Source organism: Lutjanus erythropterus, chromosome 6, assembly GCF_056507025.1.
Source record: "Lutjanus erythropterus isolate fLutEry1 chromosome 6, fLutEry1.hap2, whole genome shotgun sequence".
NCBI classification, from domain to species: domain Eukaryota; kingdom Metazoa; phylum Chordata; class Actinopteri; order Lutjaniformes; family Lutjanidae; genus Lutjanus; species Lutjanus erythropterus.
In genome coordinates, this window is record NC_139322.1 from 27,402,921 (window position 1) to 27,430,827 (window position 27,907).

The window sequence follows — 27,907 nt, forward strand, 5'->3', positions numbered from 1 at the left end:
TGTCCAACTTGGTTGTACTTCCTGTAACCCTGGTAGCCTTTATTCCTTTCACTGAGAGAATTGGTTTGTAGTTGCACTGCAGCTCCCAGTGCATTGTCTGCCTTTAGTGTCTATGGTCCCTTTCATGCTGTATGCTGGGAGGGAGGCTAAACTGGATGCAGTGCAACCATCTACATCTTCTTCACCTTCAGTTAAATTTATGATCTACAGTGTATATTGTTTCCATATGTCGGTTTATGTGAATACTGTGTCTATGTGCCATTATATTTTGTGTGCATGCGTTGGTATGTTTGTAAGCCTGAAAGAAATCATGTCAGGCCAAGTCAGTTTTGTATGAGTTGTAAGTATGTTTCAGGCTTTACAATTTGTAGAACATGAAAATGTCTATATTTAAATACAGAAGAAAAACTTAAGTGATAGTTTGGATCATTTGATGTAGGGTTGTGTGAGGTATTTACTGATCAGTCAATTTATCAGTGACATTAGATGCCTGTTGGCACACCCCCAGTTAGAGGAAGCAGAGAGGACAAGCACGGAGCCTAATCAATGAAATGCTTTGGACAGGGTCAACAACAAAATGCATTTTAGCCACTTAAAAAAGGTCCACCTAAAAAAAGTCTATATTATTTTAAGTGTATGCTACATTTTGAATATTTTAACTGCTTTACTTCGCTGTCAGACAGCCTTTTTTATGGTAAATGGCTGTCAAATAAGCAAAATATAATTCTTTCCAAACTAAACTAAACTCTACATAAGAGAAATCTGTAATTTTAGCTTACAGAACACAGGGGTTACTAATTTACAGCTGCCTTGATTTTTTGGTTTGTTTGTGTTATTGAGTGACTTCAGTGAATTTGAACTACCCCTTTAAAACACCAAAGTTACACAATAACACAAATTAACTAACTGGTCGAGACAGTGGTAAACCAGCAGCTACTGTGTCCTGTATAGTAAAATGATTGTTTTTGTCAATGGAGTCTGGTGGCTTTGAAGGCAGCAATTTAACACTGGTTTCTGGTTAAACTAAAAAGATCTAAGTCTTTAACAAAAAGGTCTATCTAATGCTGTCAGAGACTTAGAATGACAAGCTGAGTCTGTCAGTGGCAAAAAAAGCACTTTAATGGACATATTTTGATGACGGATTATTATGATTATTATTATTTTTTTAATTATTATTTTTATGTTGCAGTAACTGAAAGCCATTTAGTGGCTGCTGGCTAAAGTGATGTACTGCTCCAGCTCTAAAACTTTTTGTACATTGTGCTTTCTAGTCATTTAGACCTAAACCACATAAAAATAGGGCCGAATTTTAAAAACCAGAATTACCCCTTCACAGTAAAAACCAGGAAGAGTGTATGTTATACAAAATATTTTCTGATAAAGCGTAGATAGCCTTCTATTAAAGAAGATATATTAGAAGACTGTATATAAAAAAACATATCAGGAGTTGGTTTTATCCTGGAACCAGCTCGTTGTACAAATTGAGTTGATTCATTTCAAAGCGGTCCTGATCTTTTCATCACCTGCTGCGTTTCATTATATCAGCTTGTAAGTCTACAGGGCCCTGATGCTGACACAACACACACACACCACGCACACACCACGCACACACAGACAGACAGACACACACCCCTAACCTAATTAAAATGGCCTGGTTAAGCACCATGCGTCAGGGCCTAGCAGGGGTAGGTGTTAGGCATGTGGAGAAGGTGGGGGTGTTGCGTGGTGGGGGCGCACAAATCTCAACTTAAACGCAAAGAGATTAGACAACTTTTGCAAGATATTAGCTGTTCAAAAATGAGAAAAATGTCCCTAAGCCTCTTGTACAAGCGCTGGACCTGGTCAGACAAGGCCTGCTTTTGTTTCACAGACAGAGGCATGGAGCACGGTGTGATTAGTGTGTGTGTGTGTGTGTGTGTGTGTGTGTGTGTGTGTGTGTGTGTGTGTGTGTGTGTGTGTGTGGTGGAGAGTCATCAGGCCTGCAGGATGAAGGTACCAGACTGATCCAGACCAGTGTGTGTGTAATGGCTATGTAACAATAAGGCCAGGTATTAACATGCAGATTGTCGTCTTCCCCACCTTTCACCCATGAAAGAGACAGAAATGATGATAGAAAGAGAGTGATGGAGACGGAAAACATAATATTTAATCAATTAAGATCAGTGAATAATCAGTTTTAATAATGGGTATGGGTAATGAGAAGTGGTACTAAACCAGTACCTGTTCCTCACTGGTCTGTGCTGAAATACTGATAAGCTCCTGGACAAATGACAGTGCTATCAATATGTGATGAAAATGCAGCTAAATAAAATAACTCAAGAATCAATGTAACTTATTTCTGCAAAAAAGTATAAAATAACTGTTGAATCGTTTCATGTCACGTCACGTCATATTTTTTGGACGATAGTTTTGACAATCTCAAATAGCAGATGTGCTGAACATGATTCTTTTCATGTCAAAAAATGAAACTGGGAGAACAGATAATGAAGAAACATGCATTTTTTCAACAGAATGATGCTTACTGAGTGATTAAACCACCTGTCAGTTGCAATGGGCTGATTGTAACCCTGAGCAGTGAACATTTAGCTTGTGACGGCAAAAGAATCCAATTGATTAATAATTACCAACTGAAGTTGTCTGGTCTCAAGTCTTTTAATTTACATAAAGAAAGGAACATGAAATGAAAATGTCCCTCCATTGTTAAGTATGCTACTTCATTTACATTGTACTTATGGGGTATTTTAGGTCATTTACAATTGTATCCCTTTTTATTTGTAAAAAAAAAAGGCTTTGAACCCTCCTTTTTCTCGTCATTTAGGTTGTCTGGTGCCAAGACCTGTTTTGTTTTGTTATGTCTGTCTTGTCAATTGTTCTTCATTGGCTTACTGTAATGTTGCATTATGCTGTTTATAAAGTAGAAAACTTAATAAAATTTGGATTGGAAAAAAATTCAGGGCAAAAGGAGCAAATGGATCGGCCACCCACAAGGCCAGCTCTAACTATCTCCAGTGGAGGTGAAAGGTATGCAGGTTCAGCACTGAAACATGAAAACATCTCTCTCCCTTCTGAATTATTGAACCTCAAACACTCAGATACCAAGTTCTATGTGACTTTTAGACTGATTATTCATTATTTATCAAATTTACATTCATTTTCTTTCATCTCTGTCCATGTATGTGAGTATACTGGATGTATTTTGGACATTCAGCAAGTGTGTTTATCCTCAGTGGTGGTGTGTTGATTTTATCAAGCCGCAGAGACGAAGACAGAGATAGGGAGGGAAAGAAGAGGGGTATTTAATGAAGCCCTCTCTGCGTGATAAGAAGAGCCACCAGAGTCCCTGGTGTGTGACATGGCCTGGCCCCTGTCATCACAGAGCTCCTGTTGTGGCTGAGAAATATCCACCTCCACCCGTCCCTCCCTCACCCCCACCTCCTCCTTCCCCTCATCGTCGCACAGCCCAGAGAGGTGGGGAGACACTCAGACAGACAGAAAGAGAGAGTCCAGACAGAGGCCATGTGAGTGTGTGTCATATGGAACAGATTTAGTGCTAATGACCCCACCACCACCACTCCATCCCCATTCCCACCCTGCTCTGTGCCCACCCTCTGCCACCCATTCCTCCAACAACCCCCACCCCACATCACTCCATCCTGGCTAGTATCATCCCTTCATAAGGAATGCTGCTCTGTTCCAGCTCCAGTGTCTCATGGCTTCACCATCCAGCCACCCACTCACCCATCTGGTGATGTCCTGCCAGACTTTGTACCTGACACATGAGACTTGGAGTTGAGTCGGACTTAAGTCATGACAATGAGCACCTGTGACTTGAACGTGAGTTCTATGAGACTTGACTCGAGTTTAAAGGCAAAAACATTCGTCTCATATTGATTTGGTCCTGTCTTGAATGACTTTAAACTTACCCTGAGGCCTTGAGAGTTGACTTTAAAGTTACTTTGACAAATTTATGCCTTGACTTGGGCCATACTTGCCACCCCTCCCAATTTTCCCAGAAGTCCTTCCATTTTACAATGCCCTCTTCCGGTTTCCTCCCAGGATCACAATTGTCCCATGTTTCTTCCATTTCATGACAAATTTTCACGCCTTTTCTTCCCTTTTTGTTGTCTCATCCTGTTTCAGGAACTTTACAGACTTTAAAAATCTACTGATTCCACCTGGACAACAACACAGTCACACCAAATTTTGTGTCCACAGTGAGTGAGAGACAGAGAGTACTAAAAAAAAGAAATACTTAAACAAATTTCAGACATCTTGGAAAGAATACTTCCCCTTTCTTATGGAAAGTTTTAAAGGAGATGGGAACAGCAGCCTAAGTAACAAAAACATTTGTAAAGTTCATTTCAATCATTAATCAAACTTGAAATTTACTTAGGTAAGGCTAATGCTGTGGTCCTGTTGAGTTTCCTACCAAATAAATGTCAATTGGTCACCTGCAGGTGTCTGTTTTGAAAAGAATGTGCACTTACTCTTTTGTTATTTTCATTCTTTAAAAGTCACCATGATGCCGGAAACTGCATCTATGAAAGTCAAATTATCCCACTTTGGGTCCAAAATCCACCCTAATCTTGAAGTCTCAAGGTTGACAAGTATCAGTTGAACTTGTCTTCAGTGACTCAAGTCTTCACCAGGACATTTCTTCAGAGCTTGAAACTTGACTTCAGCTTGTGTCTCCTGCAGCTGCAGACGTTGTAAGGGAGCAAATATTTTGTCAGGTTAAGATGGATGACGAAAATGAAAAAGGTATCTCAGTGGCAGAGAAAGGAAGGATTAAAGTGAAGGAGGAATATCCAGAAGACAGTGTTGAATTTAAAAAACGTGTCGACAGATGGTGGACCTCACCTGGAAGTGCTGCTCACACTTTAGCTCACAGCAGCTGTCACACAGCCTGAACAAACCCAATTCACCGAAAGCCTTAAAAGTCATATTTTCACCACTTCAGCATCAAATAATAAGTATTTTTTCAACACAAATCACAATGTGAGGTGTCTCAGCACCTTCCAAACTGTCTCTGGAGTGTCCACCACTTTAGGACTTGACCTTGACAGCGACCTTCACCCAGCCCGCTGGCCCCCTGTACTTCCCCTATCTCTGTCACATTGACACTGGCATTCTTTCACGTTAGCGCATCGCAGCGCTGCAGATAGGCCTGCCAGACACCCCTGTGCTCTCCTAGTATCTCTGTCACACACACACACACTCACACACTCACACACACACAGGGTTAATTGGTAACTAGAGTTTATGGGTAGCCGGGAACTAATAGTTCGACTTCGCTGCAGCAAGAAGACGCATGAGATAATATGTCGGCTTTTGGTGAGTTATGACCACGCGTGTGAGTGTTTGAGATGTGTGTGTATGAAGCACGGAGTTGTGAGAGATTAGGGTCGTTGCATGTGCTGTTTAAATTTGAGATTGTGTTGCAGTGGTGACTTTTTTGTCTCGTGACGGTGTTTTGTTGAGAGGGGCGACCGTCACCGTGGATGAATTTGGATAACACTAAATATATTTCTGTCCCAGTGTGTATCGGTGTGTATGTGAGCATGTGACGTTCCTTCAATTGACACACAACTTGCCAGCAGTTGTCTCCTGTAGTCGAACGCTTACATTTATTACTACCTCGTATATAAAACATTAATCTTTTAATGTTTTTCTCTTCCACCGAACCTAATCCACATTTATTATGATAATTCAACATTTTTTTTCTTTTTTCTTTTTTTTGAGGGAAGTTATTTTCCCCCCTTTGACTCTTCAATCAATATCAATAAAGTGGTCTAGTTATCTATTTTAACCCCCTTTCAACAACTAGGAGATCAATACCCATCTGTCATGGTTTCACCCACTGAATGTTATCGCTTGTGTCGGAGATTAGCCCACCGTAGCATCTTATCCTGACATTTTCTGTTATCCTGAGTTATGTAGGTTAGAAGGAGAGGTCTGTTTCTGTGCTCTACATGCTTTACTTGCCGAGTTGCCTCATACTGAAGAAATGACATTCACTGTCAGAGCAGAACTTTTTATTTAAGAAACCTTGAATGTTAGTTCGCACACTGGCAAAACAATCATTTTTCTACATAGATTTTTCAAAAATGTACTCTGCTTAGAAAGCTTAGAAAGATTTTTTTTGTGCTTCCTTTTGTCATTTTAGGGTATTTGTGACAAAAATTAGTATTTTTTCTTCTTTCTTTCTTACAGTTTCTGTTTGTACTTATAGTTGTTGTTTGCATAATAATATCATACTACACACATTTATAGGTCATGTATCACAACCTGTGTTTTGGCCAAGTGTCCTGCTGGTATATTTTTCTATGCTCTCTGTTGAGTTAAATATCCCTTTAAAACACCACTGAATTAAAGAACAACAAAGGTATATACTTTGTTAACGTGGAGCTCTTTCTCTGTCACATTGGTGTGGAGGGTCATCCATATCCCTGACTGTCACAGCACCCAACCAGGTCCATCCTTCATTCTTTCCTCATCCTTCAAGTCCTGACCACTCTCCTCCATCTGTCTGTCAGGCCAGGACTTGACCTCTCACCTCTGGAGGCCCGCCCATCTTGTTACCCCTAACCCTCAGTTGATTGTGTCACTAACCAGCAGTGGTTAATGAGTCTTTTTTTCTGTCTCACAAAACAGAAAATTTAGGGAACAGCGTTCACAGTGATTGAAAGCCAACTTTAAAATGATACAAGGAAAGTCAATATTTTAAAACAGAGAAAAGCAGCTTGTTTAAATGTCAAGACAAATTGTCTGGACTTGGTTGGATAGGGGAGTGAGGGTAGAATAATACCACAGACTATGGACATTTTCTCAAACAATTTTAAAGCTAATACAAGGAGTTTTTAACTGCTTATAAAAGAGTCTTTCTTTAATGCTGATGACTCTATATGACCTACATAAGTAAACAAGACCATCCACGAGTAGATTGGCTATTTCTATGTAGTTATTCTTAATGGCTGCTACTGGACCAGATTCTCTGTGAAATCAGATGAAACAAGCCTGTATTTACTTTTTCCCAGGTTAGATGAGTGAGTAGTATATTAGCCAGTTAAAAACAAGCAGGACATTTTTCTTAAGATAATTTTGTTTTTCCCCACCTCTCTGGTTCTATTTCGTGGAAACCAAAATCAATGCAATATGAAAATTCCTTGTAGCAGTTTTAAACTTGACTAATTCGGAGCTTGAACGATCATGCAATTGTTATCCCACTCTCCCCCTTTTAAACACAACAGCAGGACCTCTGCCATAATCTGGTCCTAAGGCCAGTGATAAAATTTGTAGAGGCATGATTTCATCAAGCACTTGAATCCAGATCAGTTCCTTTCACATCAGAATGGTTATTTTCATGTTCCCATTGGGAAAAGTTGTGGAAGGTGCCAATAGAACCACTCCAGTTCTTCCTGTTTTTTTGTTACTTCTCCATCAAGGTACCTAATACACTGACCTGGGACTTCATCGTCAGTTATTGTACAACAAAAGACTTAAGGCACAAACTTGTCATTTATAAATATCCCACCGATTGCGACAGAGACTCTAAACACACTCAATGTCCTCTGTTGTGGTCTTGTGTTCCTTTGTTTACTGTGTCATGTTAGATATGTTATGCCACTTACACCGTTTACATGGCCATCTGGTTACAACCTAACCTACATTTAAGATAAATAAAAAGTGTTTAGATACATGTAGGTTCAGCTTAGTTATGAGTTTCAAGGGTCCATCCATCCAGCCACTGGATGGATGAATTTTAGGAACGTTGAGGAGCGTTATTATCTTGAGGGGAATGGCACCATTAGAGAGGCGTATGTAAAGTAAAATGGTGTAGATCTAAATCTCTTTCACCTCTTTCATCTTTCTTCTTCTCTTCCTGTCCTCCTCTCCCTCCCCTCTTTTCCCCGTCCTTGTACCTTGATTCCTACTTAATGCCCAGACTGATGAGCCCAATTTGGACTGGTTCTGCAGCCGGCCCAGTTTGATTAATGGCTCTAGGTGAGGTAGCATCAGCGCTGCCTCGTCCTTGTTTCATCACACACACACACACACATACACACACACACACACACACACACACACACACACACACACACACACACACACACACAGGTACAAATACACACACTAACACAGCCACTCATTGCCACCAGACCAGCCTTGTAATTGATGACAGAGGGCTGAGCATTTGCAAACCAAATGTGGAAATGGGAGACAGAGCAAACTCTGCTTCTAACACCTCTCCACCTCTTTCTGTCTTTCCCTCCCTCCCTTTCTGTCTGTCTGTCTGTCTCTGCACCTCCTCTCACTGTCTGTACGCCCGCTCCTTCATTAAGCATTTGTCACATTGATATGAAGGGCCAGGGCAGCATTGTGACATGCTCAGAAGGCAGTATAAATATTTGATTAGCCCTAATGGAAATCGTCACAGCGCGCTAATTGCGCCACACATTATCTGAGGTGCGCTATCAGCGGCGGACATCCCCTTTGATCCTGCCTCCGTCTCCCCGTCTCCTCTTCCTTTAGCCTCATCTCAGCCTCTCTTTCTTTTGTTTATGCAGTTTATTTTGGGTCGTATGTTATTATCTGCCCCTCCACCCCTCCGCCTTCCTGCCTTTTCTTGTCAGTAGCCTCTCACTGTTGTCATCTTTCTCTCAGTGACATCTCTGTCTGCCTCTCCTCTCCTCCTCCTGTGTCTTCTATGCTGTGTTGTCCTCTGGTGCCCTGTCTGCCAATGTTTCCCTTTTGTGACCTGAGTTAAGGCTAAATAGCTGCAAGGGCCACATATGCACACAAATAGACACACACAGGGGACCAGAAAACAATACGCAGCAGGAAAACCACATGCACGCTTGTTTTCTCATCTGCAGCTTATGACGTAGCACTATTGCATGTGATATAGACATTAAATGATACCATAAAATGACTGTAAAATCAACAGTTAAATATAAATGAAACCAAATGAATACATCTCTGGTGCTGAGTTGAGTTACATGTACATCAAATCGAAGGAGATGGTGATTTGATGTGTGCTGATATTTAGTCCATTAAGTCAGCAAACATCTGGGTTAAATAAGTTGGTTATAAAAGAAAATCCTCCTTGATTTCTTTCCAAACTGTAAGAGGAAGTGTGTCGAAAATGACCACACAGTTTCAAGTCAGCCTCAACAGCTTGACATTTTTTTTTTTTAGATGAAGTTGACCGAGATTTGCATTTACAGGTTTTGTACAGGTGCTGGAAATCTTTGATAACAGCTGGATTTTAATGTGGTCTCAGGGTTTGAAAACAGCTTGAAACTTTAATTGAATTACTTTCACGATAAGATGTTACCCGACTGAATAGTTCACCTTTTTAGATTTTTAAAAACATAAAAAGTTAGAGAAAGGCTGATTGCTTTTGCCTTTCCACAAAATGAAGACAACTCCGTTCAAGCCTCGCTGGCCACTCTGAGTCTGCACATATGGCTAGTTTTAGTCTGTTAGTCTTTTTTTTGTGTGTGTGCCTTCTACAACAGACGACAACATGCCAGGAGTTTGGCGTTTCTATGAGTGTTAGCTTGAAAACAAAAAATACAAATCATCGTTGAAATGAGCTCCAAATCCTTGAGAGGCCTCCTGTTAAATCTATAAAAAAGAGTCTAAGGTAACGTAAGCTGTAGTAGGTAATTTTCAATTAGGCTAACGTGGGCTGTAAATTTGTTTATCACAGAATAAATGATGTTGTGTGGAGTACTGAGGATGATACCATATGGTAGTATCAGTATTGTATGTCAATTACAGCATGTTGACATATGGAATCGTGTTAGACCAGTACATAACTAGCAAACTAGCTGCTAACTGAGTTGGCTATACTTTTCAGATATTTTCAGAAATGTAGACTACGGACTGCCTTTAATCCCAGACTTCCTTTAATTTGTCACCGTTCTGTAGAGTGCAATCACAAAACATCATTTTGGTTGTTAGCACAACAACATCTAATTTAAAGTGATCAAGAATATATGTATGTACATATTTTATGTATGTAAGTATGTAAGTTACTACAGCTGTAAGGTGCTGGAAAGGCCTGAAAATGGACCTTGAAAAAGCTTGAAAAGTGCTTGAATTTGACAGGTTTAGAAATCCTGAATTAAGTAGTGCTCCAGTCATTACTTAGCTTCCTTACTTACTTTCAGTGATGGTTTATGATAAATGTGCATCCTTTACTCTTTCATGATTCTTTTAATGTGCACACAATGCATTTTTTATTCTCAACATGTCCTTCCTTAACCTCCATCCTGTTTGTATTTACTTGTTGTTATTTACGGCGCGTCTCCTGCAAAGATCAGTGACATTGTTTGGTGTCGCTCCTCTTTTCTCTCCCTCTCACCCTCCCTCGGACGTTTCCATTTAGCCAAAGACAAAACAAGTTAATTAGATCGGAAGTGCGGGCCTATCAATGGGGAATCAGTATTCAAATCAAGGCCTTGTCTGGACACAAACAGCAGGAAGCCAAACAAGACCCCGGCGCTGCTGAATGGGAGGACGGGAGAGGGAGAGAAGGAGACAGAAAGAGAGAGCCTGTAGTTGGGGTGGGGGGGCTCTGTTGGACAACATACTCACACACTGTTTAGGTGCAGGATCAATTATTTTTCTGTTTCCTTTCAGTGTACATTTGAATATGTGCGTTAATAACTTTTGTTCCTTAAACTCTAAACATATAGCATTCTGTGTTTCCTTGTGTGAATATCAGTTTCAACTTGACACTGTGATAACACTGAAACAATTCAATTGTTTATTTCTGATTGATTTTATTCTTCCTTATGCTGTTGTAAACTCTTATTATACTGTTACGTCACAGCACTATTGTTATTGAGAGCTCTCCACCCTCAACATGTTGCTTGTGATTGAAATAAAGGTTAAGTAAACCTCAGGGGCCCATAAACTGGGGCACCTCCACTTCACGATTTCTTCATGCTGCTATTTCATAGCCAAGAGATGAGGGGAATCTGAATAGCATACAGTTTAGGTTAAAGGGACAGTATATTAGAGTGTAGAATCTAAACACTGATAACAGTAACTTGGCCCATAAGTCCTCCTCTCTGCCAGAAAGGCTTTAGGACAGACTTTCTGGCAGAAAGTCCTGACGCCTAACTTCTCCCATGTGCAGCTAGGACACCAAACAGAATTACGTGTTAGTTTTTTCTAGTGCATACACAGCTGAATACTTAAGAGCAATTGAAACCATTCCCAACATGTTTATCACATTTACTTTCTCAGTCATGTAAAACTGAAGGTAAATACATGCAGAGCAAAATGCCAGGAGAGCTTGTAAGTGGCAACATCCTGTTTGTGACAGGAAGCAGAAGGGGCTGTTTAGGGAAACATGATCTTAAAATGATCATGGTGGTAATATTACTGGAATGTGATAGAGGACAGCAGCTGTCACATCTGCATTCATGTGTCATGAGTTTACAATAGAAAACAAAGAAACACAATCAGTGTACAGGATATTGATGTTTAAAAATGCATCTTTAGAAACCGTCTGTGCATCACCTCCATATATGTACAGGCAAACAATACAAAAAAAGAAAAAAAAAAAAAAAAAAGAAAAAAAAAGAAAGAAGATGTTTAAGTGATGTTGTGTTTTTGTGACATATGTCAGTCAGCCAATAATATCACAGCTTTTCAAAGTTATATCAGTCTATATCTGTACTGGCCTATATGTTTTCCCATACAGTATCCGTCAGGTCTTATTTTTGGGTGATTGGTAATGTTGGTTCTACACTTCAACCTGCCCTCTCCTCTGTCTCTGCCTTGACGCTGTGGTACTTAGTATGTAAATACAGCATCCACTAGAATATCAGGATTTGTTTAATCTGTCCCTGTTGGTCTAACTGATAAAAAGTTTTTCTTCATATTATTTCTATGTATTTTGACACAGGCTGCAAAGTGCCAGTATGGTTTTGTTTTGTTTTTTCTTTACATACAAATATTGGAAGTCAAAGAAAAGGAGAGAAGAGGAGGAGAGGGAAGTGGAGAGGAGAGGAGGGAGGTGGTGGTTGAGGGAAAGGTCCCATTATCTCATGTGGAGGGCCACCTGAGCTTAAGACAGCCATTTGTTCCCAAATCGACCTGTCGACCCCCGCCTAATTACCAGCCAATTATTTCCAAATGGACCGCTTTCACCCCACACCCTGCACACTTAAAGAGGAGAGGGACAAAATTACCTCTCCCTCTCTCTGTCTTTTTCTGTCTATCCCCCCATCTGTCTGCCTGCCTGTCTGTCTGTCTAACTCATTTGTTCTTCCAAACAAAGTGTCTGTCTCTCTTTTCCTCTCTCCTTCTCTTGTTTCAGCATTTTTACCCGCTGAGAAATAATTTTGCACTTATTGTTGCAGGCTGCAGTTAGTCCAGCCAACCACCCACTCAACCACACAGACAGACACACACACACACACACACACACACACACACACACACACACACACACAGAGTGACACACACTTCATATTTATTCCCAGTTCACTCTGCGGTTCTTTGGTTGTTAATTAAGTGGGCTAATTATAGGAAGATTTGACACCGAGCCGATGTGTGTATGTGGGGTGTGTGTGCATATGTGTTTGATTGTAAGAAACAGGAAAGAGTTTGATTATTTCTATTTTTATGCACACACACACACACACACACACACACACACACACACACACACACACACACACACACACACACATTCACAGAAGCACACTCTCTCTGTCTCTGGCACCGGTCAGTCTCAGCAGGCCGATGTGTATCGATGGGTCCGGCATGCAGGAGCCACCCGAAGGAGAAGAAGGCTGTGCCCCTGTTCCCAGAATTCTTTGTGGTTGGCCTCCATTGTTCGCCACCACTTGTATACAGTATTGTCAGACTGATTGTGAGCCTCCGCTCTCTCGCGCTCCGTGGACGGACAGCCAGAGAGCAGGCAGAATCGAGGAGGGAGACGGAGGGAGAGGGGATGAGGAGGAGGAGGAGGAAGGGGAGCAGTAAGCATTGTGTCCCTTTGCTCGCCATTCTCCTGCCTTCCCATCTGTTTCCCTCTCTTCCTTCCTGTTTCTGTGGGATAGTGAGCAGATTAGTAATAGCACCGCCGCGGCTCCTAATAGGGGAAGTCATGGTCGGGAAATACGATGGATCGGTTTGAGATATCATCTGGCTGAGTGGCGCAATAGTTTTGAACTCTGACACCTAGCTGCTCGCTGGCTGACTTTGATCACTTTTGTGCAGAGTGTGTGAGTGTGTGTGAATGAGTGTGTGTACGTGCAGGATGGAATATACTATATTGTTGTAATTCTCCACCTTCTGCAGTTGTACTCACCTTGTTAATGTTTAAATCAACTTTTTTGTACTATTCTACTAAATGTGTCAGAGCTGTTAGTTGATATTTTATAGGACCTGTACTTAACATAATAACAGATACAATTACAATGTTATTAAATCATGTAATGTCCTTAATTATGCCTATAATGATAATAATAATAATTATTATAATAATAATAATAATAATAATAATAATAATAATAATAATAATAATAATAATAATAATAATTAGAATATATTCAGTGTTGGGGAGTAGTGAACAACGTGTCATTATAGTATAGACATATAGACTACATTTTACGATATCTTTCTAGTAGTTCAGCATCATTCATATTTACACAGTGATTCAAGTAGATACATAACTTTTTAGCCATTTTTTGTAGTTAATAACTGAAACTACAAACTATTTTGGGCCATAAAAAGAAAGGAATGACTTTTTCTTTTTATTTGACCATTGCTTCTCTAACTGATGACACTGTGTATAGAACTAAAGCTGACATTCCTTGCATATTCCCATGAATAGTGGTATATTATTTTTTTGGTTTATTTATGAACAAGTGGGCACTTGAGTGTCATTTTTTGCTTGAATGTAACTTTTTCGTATTATATTTTGTTATTATATAATCTCACATGTACACTGTCAATTCGATCATTTTCTTACAAAGTACTTTGAACTACTTTGTCTAAGCAGCTTTAGTTAACAAAACTAAATTTCCCCCCGTAATTCAGCTTCTTGCAATGTGAAGTAATGCGCAGCTTGTCAAAGTATGCTGTCAAAGTAGCTTCCCCAACAATAATAACAATTATTGACATTATTGAGACTAAGTCAGAGAGATTCCAATTCTGCTAAAACATAGTTTGGACATTAGTCTGTGAAATGTTTGAAAAAAATGAGAAAATGTTTTCGTCCTCTCATTTGGGAAGCTGTAACTAAACAATGTTTCTGCATTGTTACTTTAGAAATAATTGTTTAATTGATTATCAAGATAGCCTTCTAATATAATCACACAATTCACATTTATTTCCAGTTCACTCTTTGCTGATTAAGAGGCCTTTTCAGATTAGACGTTTACTGAAATGATAAAACATGGCCATTCCAGTTTCAGAAAGCCACAGTTAAAAAAAACAAACAAAAAAAGATATTCACTTTACAATACTAAAAGTCCAAAGAAGTTATAACCAGAGAATGTTTATGATTATTACTTTATATATATACATATATATATATATACATATATATATTAAAAAAAAAAAAAAAAAAAAACAATTTATTGATTATCAAATTAGTCCTCTCATCCCATCACACACTTTATATTTATTCTCACTTTAGGTCATTATGGGACGACTTGGCACTGAACAATTTCAGATTAAATGTTTAGTAAATGTTTAGACAAAATTAAAAGAATGATATTCAGTTTACAGCACTAACAGTATCAACTGAGAAAAACTTGACACCTTGGAAACTGTAGCCAGCATTTTGCTTGATTAATTATTTAAGGAATTAGTTGATTATATATATAAAAAAAAAAACTGTCTGAAATTTTCTAAAATTTCCGTAATAATTACAGCTTATTTTTTAAATGAACATAGAGCAGAATCAACTTCCCTCTGACTCACTCTTAACAAAACCTGAACATAAAAATCTTCCCAGAGCCATTATTTACTGAGGAGCTATTGTATGGACTTGCCTTATATTTTCAGGTGTTTGTGTTAATGTGTCCACCCCCAGTACGACCTATTCTTCTCGTATAATATATATCCTATTGAGAGCCAACTTAATATCCCCACAGGGATCATTTAAGCTTCATCTGATCTAATCTAATATACATATTCTCTAAAGTTCACTGTTACATGGCTTAATGCGTTTGCCTCAGATGTGTGTGTGTGTGTGTGTGTGTGTGTGTGCATGTGTGTGTGTTCTGCTCATTGCGGGCAGAGACGGGGCTGTGTACCGGCCTTCTAGCTGAGTTTGACGCTAAGTGGATTAGCATATCTCCCATGTCAGCTCCATTCACTGTGACATCCTGATGACATGGGACTGTGTGACGGCCGCGACCCACCTGATGTCCACAGCTCAGGCCTCCCAGCAGGTGGTCTGACTCTGGGAGGGAGACAGAAAGCGTGAGAGACAGAATGAGAGGTGGGGGAAGTCAGAGATGGGCTCATGAAAGTTAAAGTCACGCTCTCAGCAGTTAAACGTAGACAGCAAACATTCCTTTTTGTCTATGAGCCTAATTGTGGAGAATGGCTGCCTCTCTTTGGTTCTGCAAATGACGCACTAGCCCGTGACAAAAAGGTGCATAACTTCATTATAACTTCATGATGGATTAATTTACCATAGTCAAGCTCATGAACTATTTTTGGGGGGCATCATTGCTCTCAGCAGTAGAGTTGTCACAGTACCAGGATTTTGAACTTCAATACAATACTGCTATAAAAAAATATGATACTTGATACCCCTTTCAGTACCACAGCGAAAGATACTTGAAGTACTTTTGATATCCTTACTCAACAGAGTCCCTTTCGTGTTGGTGTGAGTTTGCCCCAGCCTCTATACTTTAGTCACAGAGGTCGAGTGTTTGTGAGCTTATGTGTGTATGAATGCACGTGTGTACATGGTCGCAGCTATTGTGAATTCATTCTTCTTATTAAATACTTTGTGTATGTCAGAAGATGACAGTGTATATAGACTTGCATGTTGCTGAGGGAATCAGTGTGATAAGGGCAATAATCATGTAAAACACAAAACCCCATTCACAACATATTAGATTTAAATATATCTTTACATTTTTTCTTTAAATTAAGGTAATTTCACTCAATTTGAACTAAAAATAAAAGTAATTGTATGCTGACTGGTCTGCCCCAAAATAGGTAGTTGTGTTATTTTAAAAGAGGAACTCCTAATTGCAGCGGCTCTGAGTTCCACAAGGACTATTGCTGGTCAACTGGTTTATTATTTTTGTTCACTGATAGCCGCTTACCTTGAGTGAGAGTTTGCTTTCTGTAACTATATTTAACTGTCCATAACTCTTCTGTAGCAGAAATCCCAAGTCAGACACATTCACACACAGAGATATCCTGTCTTTTTTTTTTCTTCCTCACACTGCCCTTCATCTCTTCATCCCCTTTGCCTCTTTTACACCTCATCTTCTCCTTTGCTTCCTCTCCATCCTTCCGCACTTCTCTTCTCCTGCCACACACTCTCTGGGCTCTCCTGACCCTTCCAGCCACCTCGCTCACTCTCTCCTCTTTTCGCCCTCCTCTCCCCCCCACCACCGCCACCATCCCTCTCCTCCTCCACCTTCTCCTCCAGAGTCTCGTGCCGGCCTAGCCAGGCAATGCTAACACTTTTGTCAGGGTGATTAATAGCACGCTGAATTGTCGTTAATTCACTGGCTAATGACTGGAGGGAGCAGGCGAGAAGAAGAGAGGAGCAGAGCGGAGCGAGGCTGCACAGTAATAGACTGATGTATGGGTGTCGGCTGCTTCCAGTGGCAGAGGTGAATATCATCACCCCCCCACCCCCCCATCAATCCACAACACCACCATCACCACCCCCCCGTACACACCTCAGACATACAGCTACTGTATAGTAACCAGAGAAGGCTATGTTACACACACTCACGTGTACCCATACCACACATGCAGACACATGTCATACAGGTGAGGTTTGAACGCAAAACAGTTTACATGTGCAGTGAACATGATTTTGTATAACTTAAGATTGATAGAAAATAGATATTTGGCAGTCTGTTGAAATGAAATACAATCATATCCTCCAGGATCTTGACTTGGGACTCTTCCAAAATGTTCCCCATCTTGAAATCAATTGTCTTATATTTGAGAGAGCAGCTGTAAATGCGTAAAACTAAGTTTTGGGAACCTTTTCAGTTCAGGAATTTGTCGTAAAAGTGGCTTGTGAAAGAGGTTCATAATTGGATTATTTTTATGTGGACAGCTGCTGTGACAGTGGGTAAAATTGTCACCAATTTCTGTGGAAAAAATTGCAAGAATAAGGAAGAGAATTACTGGATCCTGCAAATATTGCAGGGATATGTTTGTGGTAAATGTTGCTGTTTGAGGGTAATGACATGTTATGGACTCAAAACAAAAAATGTGACCACTGCTTCACACTTTAGACCAAAGACTAGCACTAAAACACAAAAGATGTTAACAAAAAAAGATGTCTCCCTTACACATATGCATACTGACGTTCACACAAGGAGACACAGAAGTGGACCCTCCTCTCTGCTCCCTGGTTAATAAGAATGGATGGGTTTGTTCTGCGTGCTGTCTGCCTTGGTGCTCCCCAAGCTGCCTGTCTGGCCTCCCTGAGTGGCCTGCTAAATGAAGCTGCACCAGAAGTGGGTGTAGGGACACACACACACACACACACACACACACACACACACACACACACACACACACACACACACACACACACACACACAGATGAAGAGAGAAAAAGAAAGCAATAGTGCAATAGTTTGCTCCTGCAGTAGAAGGTGTTCTCTGTTCACCCTGACTTCTGTCCTGTTATCTGGGACAACTGCATCAGTTCACATTACATACTGTAGCATTGTTTTAACTAGAGTTTTTAAAGGGCATTTCTCCTCTTTGACTTCACATTGTTGAAAAATTGTCTTTTAAATTGTGGTCGAAAGATTTTATTGATTTCCATCACTTCGCTGGATATTGGCACTTGCTGTTTCTTGTTGTGACAGATGTCTTCTTGAATCTGATTTTCCACTTCAAAAAGCCCCAGTGAAATAGGACATAAACTATCAAATTGATTTATGTATTGTTTTACATGGTGGAGGAGATTTGACTACAGTGGTGGACATTCAAACTTTGCCGCACCACCTTGTTTGTGAATGTTTTAAAGGGTTGATGAGTTCACAGGTCTGGTGCCACCTTCCCACAAATGTTTCCCATGTCCGGCAGCCTTGCAGGAAGAGACATAAATGAAAGATGTAATAGTTTTGCTTATCTGGAAAAGCATTACTCTCAGTAGCTGCTGTGGCTTCTTAAGTGGCAATGCCTTGATTTACATTAATTCTGCTAAATTACAGTATAAATGTCTGCCTGGACAGGGTTGTCATGTTAAAAATGACACTAACCCTCATTTAAATAGTTCATTAGGTGTTAAGATGAGGTTTGTAGATGTGAAACTGAGCTCCCTCTGAGAAGGTTTTTGTCATTAAAATCATGATTTCATATAGTTAAAAAGTAACTATGTAATTTTCAGTTTTTCAGTTACCAGTTTTTGAAACTGGTCCAGTATTGAGGGAGAGCGCTGCAGCCAGCAGAAGCCAAACAAAACTACAATGTAATCCCTCTGGGCAACGACACACAGTCAAATTAATGCCACCAAAAGTACTTGTTTTTGCCACTGACAGGCTCAGATTGTTATTATAAATGTCTGCCAACATTATGGAAACGGTCACAGCAGACAGACCTTTTTTAAAGCGTAAGATATGTTTTATTTAACCAGAAACAGCTGTTTTATTTCTCTCACCAAACTAACCAGACTCCCTTTGCAAAACTGTAATTTTAATATTGTCATTGTCATTTTCATTCACTCGACAGAAACAAAATAAAACTCACCAAAAACAGAAACTTTGCTTCTCTTTCTGCTATTCCAACAATCACCAACTCTGGTTGACCTGGTTGAAATATACCCTCAATTTTACCAAATATATTCTGACTGATATTTTCATATCCAACACTACGAATTAAGGGTTTATTTTGACCAAAGCAGAGATGGTGTGTCGGAACAGTGGAAAGATGAGCCAAGATGTTTTTGGTGACTTTTATTTTGTTTCTGTCATGTTTGAATGAATATGATGATGTTAAAATTACAGTTTTGTAAAGGGAGTCTGGTTAGTTTGACAAGAGCAATAACACAGCTGTTTCTGGTTAAACAAAGCATATATTTACGTTTTAAAAAGTCTATCTCTGTGGCAATAACACTCTGAGCCTGTCAGTGGCAAAACAAGCACTCTTAATGGACTTATTTAACAGTGCACAGTTGCCCGGAGGGATTATATTGTGTCTTAGTCTCACCTCTGCTGGGGGCAGCTCTATGTCTCAGTACTGGACCAGTTTAAAAAATTGTTGACCCCATTAGTCACTAAGACACAAAAACATGGGACAAGGGGTCCAGTTTGAAAAATACCAAAGTTACCCTTTAATTTTTTCCCTATTTAAATCTCTTATTGTCTTATTTTCATGTGATTCCTTCTTTTCACTTTCTTGTTTTTCCTGTCATTTCTTTCGTTTTCCTCTCTATCCTTCCTGTTTTCTGCAGCTCCCTTTTCTTCCCATCCTCTCAGTTTCTGCCCGTCTCCCTCCTCCCTCCACCCTCATCTACCTCCCTCCCCCTTGAGTGATGTTTGCAACTCAATTTGGCAAATGTAACTCGATATTGATTATTATTAATATTTATCATGTTTGTGAACATGTTTTCTTCTGGTGCTATTAATCTGCCCTGTTAATAAATGTCTGCAGCAGCCTGGGCCCCGGGGCCCCTTGGGACCACAGGGCCACCACACACACACACACACACAAACACACACCTGCTCTCAGCTGCAGGAGGCTGCCTGCTGTCTTCTATTTGCCTGAAGGCTTGATCTCAGCATACACACACTCACACACACATACACACACACACACAAACACACACACTATTGGAAGACAGAATGCCTCCAGGCTGCTCAGCACAAATAACACATCAATACATCAACTGTGTTGTATCGGTGCCACACACAGACACAAAAAGTGCACACTCACGTATAAAAACACACAACAGCTCCAGTCTGTTCCTTATTGAGCTGCAGTGACCAAATTCAGCCCAGTTGTCTGTTGTTTTTATGTGGAAATGTTCAACTGTTTACAAGTGCTGTGATTATAGTTTGTTACTGTTCACTGCTACAAGAGAAAGGAAGGAAGAGAGAAACAAACTGAAGCACAGAGCGAGAGAACAGGCCAGAGACAGCTCCCCCTAGCAGCATTTAGAGACATATACCAGTTGGAAATAGTGAGGGAAGAGCACCCATTTAGACACATACACACACACAGATACACACACACAGATACACACACAGACACAGATACACATGCTAAAGAACATGCCCTGAATGTTAGCAAGCAATGTGTGGTACAGTATGTGTGGATTTCAACCTTTGTACAAGTTCATACATTGTGCATGTGTATAGATAATAAATGAAGACAGTATCTCAGTTTTGTTTTCAGTTTTGTTGGCTTTAGCACTTAAAGGGATAGTTCCAATTTTTTGAAGAAGGGTTTGATGAGGTTACCTACAGCAGATAGCGGTCAACAAACTCCCAGTTTGGAGAAGCAGCAGGATAACCGATGTAGGAAGCATTAAACAATGTACTGCCAAACATGAGAGTTTCTGGTCTATCGGTGCCTTGATCAGTTAGTTTGTCTGTGTCATTGTGTGATTTTGGTAAATCCAAACTGACCCTATAAAACACCAAACTCACACAACCTGTCTGAAGTCAAGGTTAAGCATGGAAAATATTCTAAATATAGTGTACGCTTTAAGTAATATTGTCTTTAGGTGGCTAAAATACATTTTGCTGCCTACCCTTTCCACAGCAATACATTGTTGAGCTTCTTACACTGGTCTTCCCTGCTTCTCCAAGCTGAGGGCATGCAGACCGCCATCTCCTTTAAGTGAAACACTGACTATGGATAAGTATCTCATACAACCCCACTTAAAAAATTCTAACTATTCCTTTAAAGTAATAAAAACCACATTGTTATACCGCATATTTTGTCGAGGACATCAGCAGCATAAACTGTGACTCATAACAGCATAAACTTTAATGTAGCAATAACTAGTTAAAACACGTTATGGTTATTGTGTAATTATAGTGCAGAGCACCATTACATGTGCAACTCTGTGTCCTTTTCCATTTGCCACTTCTTTAATTTGTCGTTTAGTTTTTCCGCCACCGTTATCCATCTTTACCCACTTTTAAGAAGCCATGTTGTAGTTTTAAGTGTTGCTTGGAAATGCTCCCCGGTGCTTTTACAAGGGGAAACAGTGTGGCATTCTTGTTCTTGCTGGTATTGTAGCTGACCATGCCCCCATTGCTTGCTCACCACCTCCAAACACACACACACACACACACACACACACACACACACACACCAAACACACAACTTCTCCTCTGAACGCCCTCCTTTGGCTGCCTCGTCACATGCTTCCATTTATACGTCATGTTGAATATACGGTGCCACCATGGAAAAATACACCATTGTACAGTTTTTCACCTCTCACTCTCACTCGCTCGCTCCACCTTTGATTTGCAGTCGTTTGATTTTTACAGCTGCCTCTCTCCTCCACCCCTCCTGTTTTAAAGCACGGGGTGTTTAGGCTCTTTTGTGTGGAGTCAGAATCATCAAAGGCCTGCTTACTGCACAGAAACAGGTACCAATATCACTCCGTGCCCCAATAAGGCAGCTAAGTGGGACCATATTGACACAATATAGCAGCACAAACAGCAGATTAAGCCACCTCTCACACACTTCTTCACACACACATGTGCACATGTACGCACAGAGCTCCCCCATCAGAATGTTTGGTCCTTTATTGCTCAACCAGCTACCCATTTTTCATATCTGTCATGGTCCACACAGTCTCCCTCCGTCTTCGATTTTTTTTTTTTCTTTCACCAGGCGATCTTTTCTCCCCATATTTGGAGCCGGTGCAGAATTTTGCATAGTTTTGCCTTTTCCCTGGATACTGTCTTTTCATCAGTGGCTGGCTTTCCTTTTGAATTGAACCAGATCAATTTACGGGCCAGACAAAGATACAGTCTCTGTGTGCGTTGGAGAGGCAAGGCAGTGAGGGAAATAGGACGTGTGTGCTTTATGATGGCCATCATTGGCACACACGTTCTATTTCCAGCCCTCTTTTATTGTTATCATAGCCACAGTCATGGCTCCACTGTGCTGCTTGTTCTCTAGCAAAACATGCACCTGGCCCTGAATACTTAAGCTATTGTTGGCATCCATTCGAGCCTGTGGTCTGCAGTCCTTTACAATGTCCTTGTACACAAGTAAAAATGGATTATTTGATGTGGAGTAGTGCGAGGTACTTATCGATAGTCAGTGTATTAGTTACAGTAACACGCCCTCGGAAGCAATGCCTTGCTGTAGACGTGGTCAGCAACAAAACGTATTTTAGCCTCTTAAAAAAGACCCACCTGAAAAAAATCACAGGTGTATGCTATGTTTAAAATACTTTCACTGCTTTACTTTGCTGTCAGAAAGTGTGTTCTGACAGGAAACCACTGTTATCTAAGCAAATACCACCCTCTCCAAACCAACCAAACTCCATAGGCAAAATCAGTAATTTTACGTCACAGAACATGGGAGTTATTGATCTACTGCTGCCTTGATGTGTTAGTTTGTTTGAGTTATTGTGTGATTTCTGTGTTTTAAAAGGTCATTTTTGATTCACTGGAGTCACACACAATAACACAAGCTAAGAGATCGAGGCAGCACTAGACCAGCAACCCCAGTGTTTTGCATGGTAAAATTACTATTTTTTCCTATGGTGTTCGGTTGGTTTGCAGAGAGCAATATTTGACTTATGTAACAGTGGTTTTCAGTCAGAAAAGGCTGTCTGATAGTTAAATAAAGTGGTGAAAGTATTCTAAATACAGCATACACCTAAATTGATATTGATGTTTTTTTAGGTGGATCTTTTTTAATTGGCAAAATTTAGCTTTAAAGAACAATAGGAAGACAATTTTGTTGCTGACCCTTTCCACAGCAGTTCATTGCTTACCTCCTGTGATGGTGCCCCTCTCTGCTTCTCCTAACTGTGATTGTGCTGACCAGCATCTAATCTGGCTAATTCACTGACTATCAATAAGTATCTCACACACGCCCACATCAAATAATCTGAACTGTACCTTTTACAACAATTTTTTTTAAAAGAATGAATCATGAATTTTCTCAATGAAGCCATGACTGCTTATTCTGCAAGAAATTAAGAGGCTCCTTATTTGATGCAGTATTTATAGGCTTCCCTCCCAGAATTCTTGCATGCAGTCAATGTTGTTTCTTTCTACCCAGACTGCGTCAATAATACAGCTCAGTCTATATGCCACAAGGCACATGTGTTTGTGTGCGTCCAGGCAGACGGCAGAAAATGACTCCAGATCTCTATCTTTCTGCATTTAAGTCTAGAGTGCTCTGATTAAACACAACCACAGAACAATTTGCCCGTTGTAAGGCCCTCCGATTAAACCGCTGATTTTCAGCACCGTGTCAAGTTATTTTACCATGGCAACGCTGATTACAATGTTATCAGCTTTTCATATTTTTTTTTAGTATTTTTAGTTTTTTAATCTTGACTCTTGAAAGGAAGCATAGTCACATTTTTCTTTAATGGCTCGTGCTTGTCTTTTGAAATATTTGACATCGTTAAGTGTGTATTTTAGAGGTTAGTGTCTATAAATGTCATATCTCTGTCATATCTGGTAATTTCACTGTGACATGCAGTAATTATGAGATATCATCTTTACCTACAACACCATCTGATCTCTTGCACATGTGTTTGGAGAACAGTAACAGCTCCTGCAGTTGCAAACAGATGTGTGTTTGTGTGATAGCCTGCATCTGTGTTCATACGTGCCCTAAAATCTTTGTTATTGCAAAGCCATGCTACAAAGCAAAGAGCTCCATTTATGGCACGCATTTACAATTTATCAAATAAATGGGATGCCTTCATGTGGCCTGGGCCCGGCTCTCAGGCAGAGCGGCGTAGTTTTCCACTGGAATAACAGCCGCTGAACAAGCAGCCCATTGTAGCCACAGCCAGCACCGGGACCCCCAAGGTGCGAATTAATGATTGACCCCTGATGTAATCAGGATAAATAGCTCCCCGTAAAAGAGAAAGAGATGGCGAGAGGAACAGAGAGAGAAAGAACAACATACGGAGCCAGGGAGAGGAAGGCACTATCTGGCCCGGGTGTTTTTTAAGAAGCCCTCGGGGAGACGGACCTAACATCTCTTTCTGGGCCTTCTGAGACCCTGAGCTAACATACAGCTGTTTAAAAGCAGCTCAGTCGTCAGTTTTTAGACTCTTCGCCTCCTCCTCTTCGTCCTCTTCCTGGCCCCTTTCATTATTTTCCTGCTTACTTTTCTCATCTGCAACTTTTTCGGCACTCAAATATGGTCAACTTGTCTTACAGAGGAGAAGAGAGAAAGAAAAAGCTCGTCTCTGGTGGCGAGTAATCTAAAGATTTCCCTGTTTTCTCTCCGGGCAACATTTTTATGAATTAACTAAGTTAACGAGCGAGAGTTGAACTTGTTTAATATCACACTGCGTCTGCCATTTCTGCCTTGCTTTACTCCTCACAAAAGATGTTTTGTTCATTAAAATTAAGAGGGTTTTTTTCCCTGCGTTCTCCTTGTTACTTAATTATTTGATGTAGCGATCTGTGCATTTTTCTGTGCACAGAGGCTCTTAAAGCCAAACAGTATTTAATAGATTTTCCGAGGCTGTCTTTCTGCTTGTCAAAATTGCTCTCAATGGGTCAAGTGCCAGTGAGAGTGGGGGAGTGAAGAGGGAGTGAAAAAAAGTGTTTAACAGCCTGAAAACACTTTTGATTGTGCAGAGGGAGTAGCAGATAGGGCCGAGTTATAAAACTTTAATTGATCTGTGAAAAGTGGAAGCTACTGCTGGCTCACATGTTCCAATGCTTAATTGCACGCCTGGTCTGAGCCCCTATTAAACAGTGATCATTAAAAAATGGGTTCTTTTCCAGTCAAAATCACTGGATGACGCAGAATCAGTCATAAAAGGCCGGATTTTACTGCTGCAGCTTTATATGATAAGTTTCCCGGATCTGCGTGGACAGGCTGCAGGTTTGCCAGACGCTGAAAAGCCCTTGTCGCATGCTTTTATAGTTTCACATTTCATGTTTAAAACTTACATGTCAGTTAATTTAACAAGTTTCACAGTCCACATCTGTCACTGGGCAGAAACCCAAATATTTATCAAAGAACAAAAAAAAATGATGCACTGTACAGTGAATGCACTCGTGTGATCACTTTTTCTTCTTTGGTTTCTCGATGAGATCATTCAGTTTTTCTACAGGGTTTCTCTCCTCACCTTATAAAGCATATACAGAAAAATAGTTTAGAAATTAGTACACTCAAGAAAGTTTATAAACTGTTGTTTTAAAGTTATTAATGCTGCATATCTCTTACATCAAGTTTTATTAAAATTCAACCCACAGACTCTCACTGTGACCCAATAAACTTCTATGTACTGTACAAACAAGCACATTTTTAAAAAATGTCATGTTGCAGCTCCAGCTAAAACCTGGGAAGTGGTGGCAGGCTTGGCAGCAGGCTAGATGGAGGCTAACAGAGGGAGAGAGCTTGATTGGAACCACTCCTGCTGTAATTTTGGGCCTAGTTAGCTTGCTGATTGCCAGTCCCTGTGTTTAGATAGTAAAACTGCAGTGGTGCTTTGACTAAAGACACCAGGATCTGTCCACAGAGGAAAAGAGGGAGACACACATAAATGTGCTGAGGCAAACACACATGCACACACACACACACACACACACACGCAAACAAAAACTACGGTCATGGCTGAGCATTGAACTTTTTTGGTACTGACTGAAGTGTATATGTAGCAAAAAGTATTTAAAAACTGTCGAGTACCGCATCCAGCTTGCATCAAATGTCTGGTTGAACTTTCTTTATTCTCTGATCAGATTGTTCATTATTTAAATCCTAATTTTACAAGTTATGTGCTTTTATTAAAGAAAGGTTCTTGCATGGCTTCTTTTGTTAAATGAAAATCTATTCTTCAAATAAGATATGTTTAAAAAAATGTTATGTTGTATCACTGTTTAAAACTAATAAGGCATACATGGGCTCTGAGTTCATCCAAATCTGGATGTACACATAAATCATCCACCCCCCACCCACCTGAAGGCTATATTGCCTTTTAAATGATGTCTGGCAGCGTGAGCTATTCAAGTTATTTCTCTATTATGTGTTGTATTGTTATGAGTTTTTTGTTTAACAGTTTACTTTAATGATTAGAGAATTTTTACCCTTTGAATGTGCACAATAATATCACTACAACAAATATTGTGGTGTATTGAAGCGGCAAAAGTAAAAACTGTAGATATTAATTTAGAGGAATAATCAGTGAAGCTGCTGCTTCTCTCTTAATGGGGAGATGCACCCTCTTTCCCACCCAAAACCCACCAGCTATTAATCAGAATGTTAATTTTTATGACTTGGCCTGTCCAAGCTGACTACTAACTGCCCATAGCTGTAAGTGTGGTTATCACAAAAATAGGAATTTGGTAAAGGGAACATATAATGTGCTGTAAAAAATCCCACATACCCCACACAGTGACGCCGCGTGCATTTGTGGTGTGAAGTTGTGTTTGACATGCATTTGCACATGCACATTTACAAACTTCCACTGTCCACAAAAAATCCTCAATAACAGATTTAGAGAAATTGGAGAAGCTAAATTATTATGTGCATCCACACACACACTTGTAGTGCTCATCATCATTTTGACACATGTAGCAATAGTGGGATTCTGGAGCACAGGAACAATCATATTGTCAATCTCTGGATGTGACAATAATGATAGGTGACGAGGCAAACCAGATCAGTGATAGACACTGCCATTATTTGTAAGACGAGTCCTGGCAAAAAAACAACAACTGTGATGGATTTGAGAACATTTCCCATCAAGAACTTGGCTGACCTAAAGCTTCTTCTCTTCATCTGTCTGGCTCTTCTCACAAATCTGTGAACTCAGCATCTTGCAGCTGAAGGCTATCAGACGGATAGGTATTCTTCTCTGAGGACCCCCAACTTCTCTCATTGCACAGTGTGGTTTTCTAGCAGTTTAGAGGTTTGGAGATTGAAGTGGGTTGTTATTTTGTGATTTAGGGTCAAGAAGTCATTGGATGAGTAGCGTCTACTGAGGACGGAGATATGATTTAGACCACATTAAGACCTCCAACGGCCGTGGGCGAAAAAAACGCCACCCTTTGATTTATTTGAACAGAGCTAGTCCATCAGGGCAGAGGGCTGCCAACACAGAGGGCTCCGGCGAAACACCACAAGATTGTCCGGCAGAAAAGTTTAAACTGGCTCAATCTGGCTGCGTTGAGTATTTCTAATGTTTATCTCACAATCCCCACTATGAAAGATAAAATAGCTGCTGCAGCAATAACTTTCCAGGGTTGTACAATTCTGTCTTTTGAGTATTACAAACTGTAGTGTGATCATGCAACTCTAACTCAAACTTGACTTCCTGGGTCATTGTTCTTAAGACTTATTTATGCTTAATATTAGATATGCAAACAGATCCGGACAGAGCCTCCTGCCTATACTCGGTAGTGGACCTTTAGGATACGGCCAGTGACAGTTTGAAATGGACAAATGTAGTTTCGTACATACAGCTGAAATGAACCTTTAGACCACTCCATATTCTCACCATAAACAATCAGCCCTCAATGCAGCCCCCTGCACC

The 27,907-nt window shown here is 40.2% G+C and overlaps 1 protein-coding gene across 6 annotated transcripts in view; it reads left to right on the top strand.

Annotated features, from left to right (window-relative positions):
- Positions 1–27,907, top strand: part of prdm16 (PR domain containing 16) — a 246,043-nt gene that overhangs the window by 53,522 nt on the left and 164,614 nt on the right. The window lies entirely within an intron of this gene.